We start from the raw sequence: 12,073 nt of genomic DNA on the forward strand, positions 1-12,073 counted from the left end.
TTTGATTCCATGTCCCAAATGACCTTCTCAATGATTGCCCAAGTCCTTGGTAGAAGCATTGATATCCTAATAAATTATTTGTTCCTAGGATTTCTAGCCACTTTGTGCCATCTTGACACCAAGGCATGTACTCAGTATGATTTTCCTCAGTTTTTGTCTGATGAGATCCATGCCCAACTAGTAGACTACAGGGAGGACAAATCTTTCTAGTATCAAGCATACCTAGTCTATCTTTCTATACATCAGAATTGCCCCTACCTTGCGTTGAAAAATGTTACTAGTGTTGATCTTCATAATGTAATAAAATGTAATTTTTATCGTTGACATGTATATTATTATTATTTATTTATTGTCAAGCATGTTCTTCATGCTTATAGGGTCAACTGAGTCAAAAAGAATTTATTATGAGTCAAAAAAATGTATTTTGAGTCAAAGTCCCATTTGGAATTTTTCATGAAGAAAAGAATAAGAATTTTTATTTTGAGTCAAATTCCACCAAAATGGCCAAAGTCAACCCTCCTTGGAACAAGTCGGCCTAGGCCTCCAAGATCCACCTATTCAACCCTCCTAGATAACTATATATAAGAGACAATTTGACTCATTTGGAGAAAAATCACACACACAAGAAGTACATCTGAATTGTGCGAAGGAGGACAAAGGTAGAAGTCAAAGGAGAGAGAATTGAAGTCAAAGAAGAGATAATTTTGCTTGATTGAATTTCATACATGAAAGATGAACCCTTTTTTGTGCTACTACAAGCCTAAAATTTTTGGAGCCGAAATTTTAGGAGTTGACCAGATTTGGGACAATTTGACCATGTTTGACTTTGACATCAGTGGTGACTTGGAGGAGGGTTTGACTTAACATTTTGGTGGCAATTTTGGGTCTTGGTCCTTGATTTGTCACTTTGATCTGATTCTATAAGAGAAGGATTGTTGTTGGGTTTTCCCCCTTGTGGGGTTTTTCCCTGGCTTGGAACCTAATTTCTGGTGTCTTGTATTTTGTGCACTATGATCTCTATTTTCTTGTTTTGAATGGTAATTGATTGATGAATAAGGAAAACAAAATAATAACATTAAATAATTTCACAAGTAATAATCATGTTAAGAAATTCCCCCTTACATTGCAATTTCAACATGGTGTCAAAGTTATGGAAGATCAAAGAAGTAGCATGTTTGTAGCTTAAGTCTGAAATCTTTGATAACTTGATCAAGGTTTGTGGTATGGAAGTTAGAGGCACCTTCTTCTATGGTATGTGAACCGTAGATGAGGCTCCTGTTGACAGAAGAACATGAAGACCTAAGGCTCCGTATGATGCAATTTTCAATGTTGATTGTATGAAGTTTTTGTAACATATATAATACGAATTTCAATGATGACAATACAAGTCTCTGTGACAATGATGATTTGGATTCTCTGTGATGATATTGATGCAAAGAATCTATCAAACTTTCTTTTGTTAATGCAAGTTCATGTAGCAACGTTCTCTATAATAAAGCAGGCCTTATATGGAACCTATTCATCTGTGATGTGGCAGGCTTATGTAAACATATAGGTTGAACATCTTGTTGATAAATCATGGCACTGACCAAAGTATGAAGCACCTATCTGAACTATGTTCTAAGGTACAAATATAACTCTCTGGTCTACATGCAATATGAAGACAATGGTCCGAAATTTGTAGCATCTATTCAAGGGATCTGAAACCTTCATATCAATTACTAGATCTATTTTTGATTGAAGTCCGAAGTAAAAGTTTTTTTTTCCCTTGGAAAAAGTCGTAATTTCTATTAACTTAAGAAATTACATTTTGTAGATGCCGAGGCATATGCATATGGAGGCTTTACTTGCCTTATCAGGAGACATATAAGTCTGTTTACAAAAATTTAAACTGCTGAGTGGTAGATCTCCTCGCAGGGAGTCTGGAGTCAGTGTTATATCAAAACTGCCCTCAACAGCTTGAGGGAAAAAAGAAAAAATATATATATCTTCTCTGTACAGAGAGAGTACTATGTCTGTCTATACATGAACTGTTTCTACAGCCGACTGATAGAAAAACTAATACATGTTTTTACAATGAGCACTTCAAAAAACATGGGCTTAAAGCCCAATTTGTCCCTGTTCTATACACGGTCTGTGGTAATATTGATCGTGGGTACCATCAATCTCCTCCTGTATCAACCAGACATTGTCCTGAAGATGTGTTGCCTCTTTTGAAAGTTGGTCAGCCTCCATGTTTTGTTCCCTGTAGATATGTCGACAGACAAAAGAGTCAAATATGTTTATCAACCTGTGAGCTTCCTCCAGAATATGTCTGAGAGAATATGCATTGCATTGAGATGTATTATTGAGCCAATTACATACGATTTTTGAATCACCAAATAACTGCAGATGTGTACAATGATGAGATAATGCAAAATGTATGAGGTGTTTTGTAGAGCAGAGTTCGGCAAAATATTTCGTGCCCATCCCCAAGTTAATTTGGATTTTGAAGCAGTGTTTATCATTCAGGTGTAAGATAAGTCCCCCTCCACAGCCTGCTTCCTGGGTTGAACCATCAAAATATGCCCAAGGTTTAGATTTATCTATGATCTCCGGGGAGATGATGCGCTGAGGGGCAACGGGGTCCTCTTCTGGAAGGTGATCATAATCTGAGATTATGTGTTGAGTGATGGATGGCCAGTGTGGTTCCCTGAGATTGAACATGGATTGATTCCTAGCTATCCAGATGGCCCAGTTGACAAGGAGAGGCATGTTCCTGGCTTTGCGTTTTTTAGCAAGGCACCATGAGTTCCAAGCATCTTGGATGTTGTTGCCTTGCCAGGGGAGTAAGGAAGGGTAGTGAGCAGATATACCGTTCCATAACTCTTTAGATGAAGTGCAATTCAGGAAGAGATGTTCGGTGTTCTCATCAGCCATACGACACAGATGGCATCGGAAGGGGCCGTGGAAGGATCTCTTCATCAGATTGGCACCCGTAGGGATCTTGTCAAAGAGTATATTCCACATTAACAGGCGGGTGCGAGGGGCGGCCTTGAGCTTCCAGAAGGCTTTCCAAGTAGGGTCAATAGATTGAGGTTTATGGGATTCCATGAGGCGGATGTAACCTTCTTTCGGGGAGTAAAGACCAGTCTTGGCATTTCGTCGGGCTCCTCTATTATGTGAATGTGGGCCTGTGTGAGGGCTTCAATATATAGCTGCCAGTCTTGTCTCTAATGCACATGTATGTCCAAATCATAAGTTGATTTCCAGGCTTGTTGAAAGACAGTGGAGTTGATGTGGTCGCCAATGTGCTTGATGTATATGATGGCCCTTTCATTTAGGTATCTAATTAAGGCTGCAGGTAGCCTGTGAGCGTTCTCGCATCCTACCCAAAGGTCCGTCCCAATGCGGACAGCGTTTCCTTCCCTTATTCTCCAGGTAATTCCAGGTCGCAGCAGGGGGAGTGCGTTCAACATTGCCTTCCATATGTTGGAGATATTGTTGGCTGGGGGATGAGACTGTCTGAGCCAATCCATCAAATTTGTAGGCCATATATATTTCGCTAGTGCTACCCAGGTCCAGAGACTATTAGAGCTGATGAGCTGCCAGCCCAGCTTAGCAGCCAAGGCTTTCGAGAATAGCTCAAGCCTTTTTATGCCCCATCCTCCCCATCGTTTAGGAATAGCGATGCGATCCCATTTTACCCAAGCAAAAGTTTTCCCAGGTTGATTCCCCTTCCATAAGAATCTGCAACAAATGTTTTGTAGTCTGTTTAGTATGCCTTTTGGTATCCATGCAAGTGTCATCCAGAAAACTGGAGTGGCCTCAATAACAACCTTGATGAGAGTTAATCTGCCAGCCCTTGATAGATATTTGTGGTACCAGATCTGTAATCTTTTCTCCACTTTTGCGATAAGCCACGTCCAGTCTGCTATCCTATACCCAAGTGGCTTTAATCGGAAGCCCAGATATTTAAGCCCATCATCCAAGTTAAGAGCAGAAAAAGGAAAACGTTGGGTAGTATAAATAGATTCATGCTGAGAACAACCAATAATGGTGATGGTGGATTTACCTTCATTAATCATCATGCCCGTAACCTGTTGGAAGAGCTTGAAAATATTGTACATAATTGAAGAATCTCCGATGCTTCCGTTTAAAAAGATCAGAACATCATCAACAAACAGAAGATGAGTCAGATAGAAATTATTCGTGATCTTGATGCCAATAAGTTGATGTCTGTCCTTCGCCGCAGTGATGGATCTGCTCAGGCCTTCCATAATGAGGAGGAAGAGTAGCAGGGAGAGGGGGCAGCCCTGTCGGAGTCCCCTTTCCGATAAGAAGAAGGGGGTAGCTTCACCATTAAGGAGGACACTATAGGAAACATCCTTGATACAACTCATAATCCATTTAATGTAGGCATAAGGGAAGCCAAGGTGGGTAAGGATTAATCTGATGTAGAGCCAATTTGCTCTGTCAATTTCCTTAGAGAGGTCCACCTTGAGAATCATACCCTTCTGCTTCTTAGTCTTCAGAGTGTGGAGGAGTTCTTGTGCAGTGGCAATCGCTTCATGTATCTGTCGATGTTGGAGAAAAGCAAATTGTTCGGGGGATATATGACCAGACAGTATAGGCTTCAGGCGATTTGCTATAATTTTGGCTATAATTTTGTATAGAACATTACAGAGAGAGATGGGTCTAAAGTCATTAAAGGAGGTAGGAGAATCAGATTTCGGAATAAGGGCAATGAAAGTGGATTTGATGGCTGCATGAATACTACCTTTCCTCCTACTGTCCTCCACGATTCTGAGTAGATCATCTCCCAAAATTTCAAAAAATGCAATAAAGAATTCGATGGTCCACCCATCCGGTCCAGGGCTCTTGTCTTTTTTGAACCATTTAATGGTGGCCTCTAGTTCCTCCTTCGATACAGCCATCGTCAGGTTCTCCGAATCCTCTTGTTCCACAAATCTGGGGAAGTTTTCAGCAACCCGCATTATCTCTAATATGTTATCCATATCGGGTGCCTTGTAGATGGATTTGAAATGTTCCTTAGCAAGTCTAGCCAGACCCTGCTGATCAGAAATCCTCTGCCCCTAAGCATTTTGTAGTTCCCAGATGGTGTTAATGGCTCTTCTGCCATTTGCAAATTTGTGGAAGAACTTAGTGTTATTGTCTCCATCAGACAGCCATATGGCTCTACTTCTAAGGCGCCAGCTCTCATCTCTTTCCTTTAGAATTTGTGTGTGCTTAGATATAAGAGTAGAATATAGATCCTTGTTTTCCGGTGCTGCGAAGGTGCCATCTGACGAATCCTCAAATGTTGCAATGGCTCGTTCAGCCTCCCTCAGTATCTTGTCATCATTAATCCGCTTCAGGTGAGCCCAATTTCTGGAGAGGCTTTTGAGCTCAGATAATTTCCTTAAAAAACCAGTAGTATGCTCCTCTTCTTCCGTGATAGGATTTGTTCTCCAATATTCCGATACAAGCTGATGATAGCTGGGGTCCTTGAGCCAAGAAGCATTGAATTTAAAAGGGCTTTTGATCTTCAGGATATCCTTAGAGAGTTCCAAGAAGATAGGTCTGTGATCAGATAAACCCCCGGTTCCAACCCACTATCTAATACGAGGGTGGAGAGTGAGGAAAGCCTTTTTGATGAGGAATCTGTCGAGTCTTCGAGCTAGGCTCTGCTCACCACTTCTATTATTGGACCAGGTATAATGTAACCTGACAGGAGGGATATCAACCCAATAGTGATCTTCAAGTAAGGTGGAGATCGAGTCGGACAGGTTATCCACTATGGCCGAGTGTCCCCAGGATTCACAGTGTCCCAAGGAGAAGTTCAAATCCCCTCCCAGGATGATATTGTCTGCCCGGAAGAGTTCAGAAGCAAATAAGGTTCTCCAAAATGGTTCTCTGTCCACACAAGGTCCGTAAACATTGATGATACGAAACTTAGTGTTAAGAGAGCGGTCCAATAAGTCCATACCGATGTAGCCTCTGCCTCCCCAGGAGTTTCGAAGAACCAAGGATTTATTACAGAAACCGATAGCAATACCCCCCGATCTCCCAGATGCATCCAAAGCATGGAATGTCCAGTTTGGAAGCCAAGAGCGAAGAATAGGAATGAGGGTGTCAGCCGAGCAGAGGGTTTCCTGAAGAAAGATCACTTCCAGGGTGGACGAGGTGAGCAGTCTTCGCAGGGCTAGTTTTTTATGGGGGCTAGCAACCTCTCGACAATTAAAGGATAAAACTGTCATGGAGGGAAAGGCAGAGGGTCGTCCCTAGCTCTAAGGGCCCTGTCAATCGTTTGTTGTCGCCCAAGGGCAACTTCTTCCCCCGCTATATGTCTGGCCTTAGTGAGTCGGGAGGGGCGGCCTCTAGCCGATTTAAAGGAGGTCGGGGAGTGAGAAGGTTCAATGCCTATCGCGTCGGCATCCTTTCCCTTTGTTCTGGACCGCAAAGGGTATCGAGGGGAAGAGGGGGGGGGATGGAGGAGGAAGTGAGGGGGGGTAAGGTGGGAAGGGGGGGGGGGGGGGGGGGGAAGGGAGGGGAGGGGGAGGATATCAGGGGGGGGGGGGCGCAGAGGGAGGGGGAGAGTGAGGGAAAGGGAAGTGTGCATAGGAGGGAGGGGGGGGGGGTGATGCCCAGTGTAAGGGGGGGAAGCTGGAGGGAGCCAGAGGGGGTGGGGGGGAGGAGATACCCATGCAAGAGAGCGATGTAAAAATATGAGATATGCCAGATATAGATGATGAAGTAGGGAAAAACGTACCCGCAGTCGAGGCGACATCTCTAGTGGTGCCAGAGCTGATGGGCGGAGGAGGCGAGGTAGGTATGGAGTCCGCTGGACGCTTATCAGCTGCCTTTGTAGCAGAAGTGCCCTGTAAGTCTCTTGGATTGCCTGGTGCATTATCCACCGGTAGTTGTGATGGCTCTCCTTCCTTCTCCTGGGGCTGTGATGGTCCACCCTCCGTCGATTCCGGATCTCGGTTCTGCTCAGGGCCCCTTTTTTTGTGGAGGAGGGGGCAGTCCCTATATAGGTGCCCAACCTTGTGACATCTGCGACATCGATATGGAATGCCTTCATAATCAATGATCTGCTTGTGGGAAGTGTCCCGCCATTGGATGCTGATGTATTCCAATATGCCTCCTCTGGTGTCGAGATTAATAAGAATTCGAGCGTAGGCCATCATACCTGTTTGTAGATATGATTTGTCGTATTCCATATAAGTGTCGATGGCATTACCAATCCATTTGAAGATGTCCTCGGACCGGTATTGTAGTGGAAGGCCCGACAGTCGGATCCATACAAGTCCAATATCGATCTGCTCAGTCTCGGGATCAAAAAGTGGTGTCCAATGCTTCAGCAATACCGGGGCATGCTCGAAATGCCAGTATGAGGATAGGACCCAATTTGTGTGGTCGGCACGAGCGAATCTCAGGGCGAACCATCCCCTCACAAAGGTCTGCACGAATGGTATGTCGACCAGATGGTGACCCCATACCTCAGTTGCTCAAGTCTTCAGTCGCACGACCGAGTAATTTCTTCCCCTGATGCGACCGACAAGGACTTTGTCCGCAAAGTCCATGGCTTCTCCCCATTGTATGTCCTCTTCCAGTCTCAAGAATATGTCATCAGCCTTGGACTTAAAGCACTTATGCTTCTTCTTTGTACCCTGTGGGGGATGGGGGAGCGAAACCCCGATATGAGACGGACCCGGTGAAGGTGGGAAGGCTGGTGGCTGTGCGAGGAGGGGGAGCAGGTCACCAGATTGGAGGGATCCGGCGAGCGGCGGGACAACGGAGTAACTGCCGGATGGGGGTGCCTGAGAAGTGAAATTGAACGATGCAGAAGGGTAGTCGGTTACCGGAGGCAGAAAACTAGGGTTTGTGCCCGGGTAAGGGGGGTCTAAACCAGGGTTAGGGTTTAGACAAGCTGAGACAAACCCAAGTGTAGACGGAGATTCCAGAGGAGTGGAGAGAGTAGGCCAGGGGGGGGATCGTCCGGCAGGACCACAGGAGGCCGGGAGGGTTCAGCCAGGGAGAGTCCGGAGCTGAATAAGTAGGTCGACGTGGAAAATGGGGTGCACCAGATGGAGACCCCTTCCAACGGGTCATCGAAGTAATCAACGGCATCCAAGTCCTCCATGGTGACAGCTGCGCCTAGGAACGGAGAAGCCCTCCTTTCGACTGCAGGAAAACGGAAAGCAGCACCCTCGAACCGGTCAACACAATAACCACAAGCACGCCACGAGAGGAGCGGTTGAGGAGACAGAGAGAATAAGGCCCGTGATACCCGCACAGTACAGATGCCTTCGGTGTAGCGACCGCAACAGGTAAACTGAGGGCGGAGAGTAGCGATAGTAACGGGATGCGGAACCGGGCGGAAATACAGTGGCCGGTCTGAGTAACCGCTGCAGAGAGAAAACCCTAACCGAAACCTTCAGATGCAGACTTCATCCTCGCTCCTCCGTCCGAAGTAAAAGTTATGTTAGGAGGTATGTACCTTTATCACCTTCTGAAATTTGTCTCAAAGCCGAAGGAATCAAGGTTTTTTTCTATGGTATGTGGATGACTTCTAGGTCGAGACTCCTAGGTCATGACTTAGAAGAGAAGATCAAGACCTCTATTGTGAAAATCAAAAGCAAAAATTATAACCTGTGACATTACTTTGGACCTAAGCTTAATAGTAAGAATATGATTTGAAGTTCTAAATGCAAACAATTTTATGGTGAATCTCTAGAACTAATATAAGGCACATTCTCCAAGCATCCTAGTGGAACGAAAAACCTTAAAGGTGTATATTAAAGCTCATTTCTCTTCAAATGTATATTCATGAAAGAAATCTATATCTGAAAAGGTATCTGAACCTCTTGAATTCTGAAGATAAAATCTCATATGATAAAATTGAATTTGTTGTTGTAACCTATGGAGACAAAATCTGACTGCAAGGGGTCAGTGCCCAGGACATCTACTAATTTGATAAAGACTTTTAAAGGATTGGTTGGAGGGAGAGAAAAATTATGAGAGTTGTAATGGTTTCTCTATTTCCAAAACCTATCCAGAACTAGAATGGTCGTGATTCAATGAGGATTGCAGAGACTTTGAGCTAAAGAAATGGTGTAGAAGAAAAATAAAGGAATACAAGATTTCAACACAGGCAATTAAGAATCTGAACCTCAACTTTGTGGAAAGAATGGTGAGCAAAATAAGAAAATGTAAGTGAATTTGCGGAACATGGAGTGCCTATTAAGGGTTTTTAAATCAAAAACTTGAGTACTAGAAAGCAAATTCAAAGTCATTAACTTAAATAATCCAGTTGCATCGTACACTATTCCAACAGAAGAAAACATAAATGAATTAAAAAAACATAGAAAGGGAAAACAAATCTGCAACTTGCCCAAAGATGGAATCAATCTGGTCTTTATTCTTTGGTTTCAAAGAGAGATTTCATTACAATTTCTCTTCATTTTTAGACTCTCCACTTTCATATTTTGAACCCCTATAAGATGTTTGCTGCAAAATTTTATCCCTACCCCAAACTAATTGTTCTTTGATCAGTTATAAAAGTGATTTTGAAACAATTATAGAATTGTTTCATAGTTTATAATAAAGATTACAAAATTTAAATGTAAATAATCTCTCTCTCTCTCTCTCTCTCTCTCTCTCTCTCTCTCTCACACACACACACATATATATGATACCATTAAAACAATCCCCTTTTTACAAAATAAAACCCCGCTCCTAAAACTTATATTACATATTAATATACAAAGACGAAGTTGAAAGAAAAGGATGTGGGCCCAACTGAACCACGTGCAAAAACCATGAGTGATTTCTTGGAAATTCGAAACCACTTCTCGGGGGTTCCTTTGGCGGTTTCTGGAATAGAGGAAGAGTGCCCCCAAGATGAATGCTATCCCTCAATCTTGAGATGAGTGGTTTGGGGGAGACCACTTCTCGACTGTTCCCCTCAGCATATTCTTCGTGTAATTCAAACCGTCGGGATTTTGTCGTTTTGGATATACAATGTTATCAACCATCAATTTCTTTAATGAATGAATGAATGAAATTTTAACATCCACGAGACTAGTTATAGTCTATGGGACCACTAGCTTCCCTGCTTTTTTCCTTTTACAAATCAATCCTCTTATTATTCACTTGAGAAAGTGAGTTGGCTTGTGATGGTGCACCATTTTGGTGCGTACGCAGCCAGTTACCCCTACATTTTGTGGTAAATTAAATTGTTTTTTCATCGGCCTCCTCCTTTCCATAGAAATATGCATGAGGGAAGTCATTTGGAAAAAAATTTGAATAAATTATTTTCTATGTATGCACAAGGTAGAAGCATCAAAGGCTTAGATCAGAGAACTTAACAATTGGTGCTTCACGATATTGTGTGGTCATAAAAACATAAGCAATATATAGATTCTTAACCCACGTTTCCTTAACATGAGTACTCAAAAATGCAGATGTACAAAGAGTCTGCTAAGTTTCATCTGCGGGCTTTCGTTTAGGAACACAAGGTGTCTCCTAAGTTTCATCTGTAGGCTTTCGTCTAGGAACACTCAAAACAAAATTTTCCTAGTCCCATGTTACTGCAGTTGCAGTGATACGATACCCATGATCCAATCCTTGTAAAGAAAGAACTGAGAAAACTCATAAACTTCTGTAGTGAATCCAGTTCCCACATCTATAATAAGAGCCCACAAATTTGAACAAGAAGCTACACTACTTATAAAAATACCATCTTCATTTCAATTCTCAGTGTGTTGTGCAAGTCTTGTATCAACCACATTATAGTGGTATCTTTGTTTCATTGGTCGCTAAGCATTATAAATATTGATCCATTGTGTAGCATGCATACCAGGCCGACCCTTCTTCTTAGGTTGCTCAACATCATTTTCTTCCATAGTCATCTTATCTCTCTTTTGACCAATAGTTATAGCTCCATCAGTGTTTATTGGCCTAACAATTGGATGTGGACCAACGATTCCATCAAAAAGGGGAATATATTTCACATAATAGGGCTCTTCATCAAATTTTAAATTCACCACATATTCCAGAACTAATTTAAACGACAGTGGGAAAAAGAAGCACAACATCTCTGGGGATGTGGCCATTTTTTCTTGCAAACTAGGAAACCCTTCTTGTCACCCTGGTATCCTTGCCAAGGTAAACTCCCTCAAAGAAGAAATATAAGCATATAAGCCAGGGACTCAAAATCATCTTTCTTACTTCCAGTTTTCCCTAAATGAGCATGTACACTGGCATATTGAACAGTTCCCCTAAATACATCTGACCTTTGATCATATTTTACATCCAACCTCGTGGAGTTGTCCCTCCATCTTGACGCCAACCCAAGATTAACAAGGAAAATTTTCCTTTCATCTATCGTCCCTAGTGGACCAAGCAAAAAGTTTTCAAGCTTCACATCCTCATGGACATATCCTCTTGAGTGCATATTTTCCAATATGGAAACAACTTTAACAACAATGCATGCTACCATCTCAATTGACATCGCTTGACTAGAAGTATTCCAAACATCCCATAGGCTTGGAACTAGCATATCCACAACCATAACATAATACTCTCCTTGAAGACCTTTATAGTGTACCTGGGCTACTCTATGACTTTGACCAAGAGTATTGTAAACTTTCCATTTCACATGGAGGACCATAATTGCAACCTCTACCGAAACTAGGTGGGGAATTGATCCATCTTGAATGAGAAACTACAGAAATAGATATCTTCCAAGGAAGCAACAATGGTGCCATCTTCATTGTTTGGATATGTGAAAAGTGAAGTATGTGCACCATTCAGAGTCCATACCTGTGAAGATTGTGAAGTAGCATGTTTTTTTTTTTCTTCATATTTCTCCCAAGCTTTGTTTGGTAAGCCATGCTGCTTCATTCAATCTTTAAAGCTAGAGCTTTTAGTTCCTTGAATGCCTCTAGCTAAGTACGTTTGGTAGAAACTTGAACTAATGTTTTCTATTTTATGTTTGTAAGTACGTTGCTTCGGAAGATCTTATAGGTGTTTTTCTTGTAATAATAACCTTGGCTAGGATTAGCCAATTGTAATTAAACACATT

General features: G+C 42.4%; 1 pseudogene; it reads right to left on the reverse strand.

Annotated features, from left to right (window-relative positions):
* Positions 1-10,574: 10,574 nt before the first annotated feature.
* LOC149154441 (casein kinase 1-like protein HD16 pseudogene) lies at positions 10,575-11,756 on the reverse strand (annotated as a pseudogene).
* Positions 11,757-12,073: the final 317 nt, after the last annotated feature.

This window comes from Pinus tabuliformis, chromosome 9 (assembly GCF_031772625.1).
Source record: "Pinus tabuliformis cultivar Carrire ecotype Pingquan chromosome 9, CPIR1, whole genome shotgun sequence".
NCBI classification, from domain to species: Eukaryota; Viridiplantae; Streptophyta; class Pinopsida; order Pinales; family Pinaceae; genus Pinus; species Pinus tabuliformis.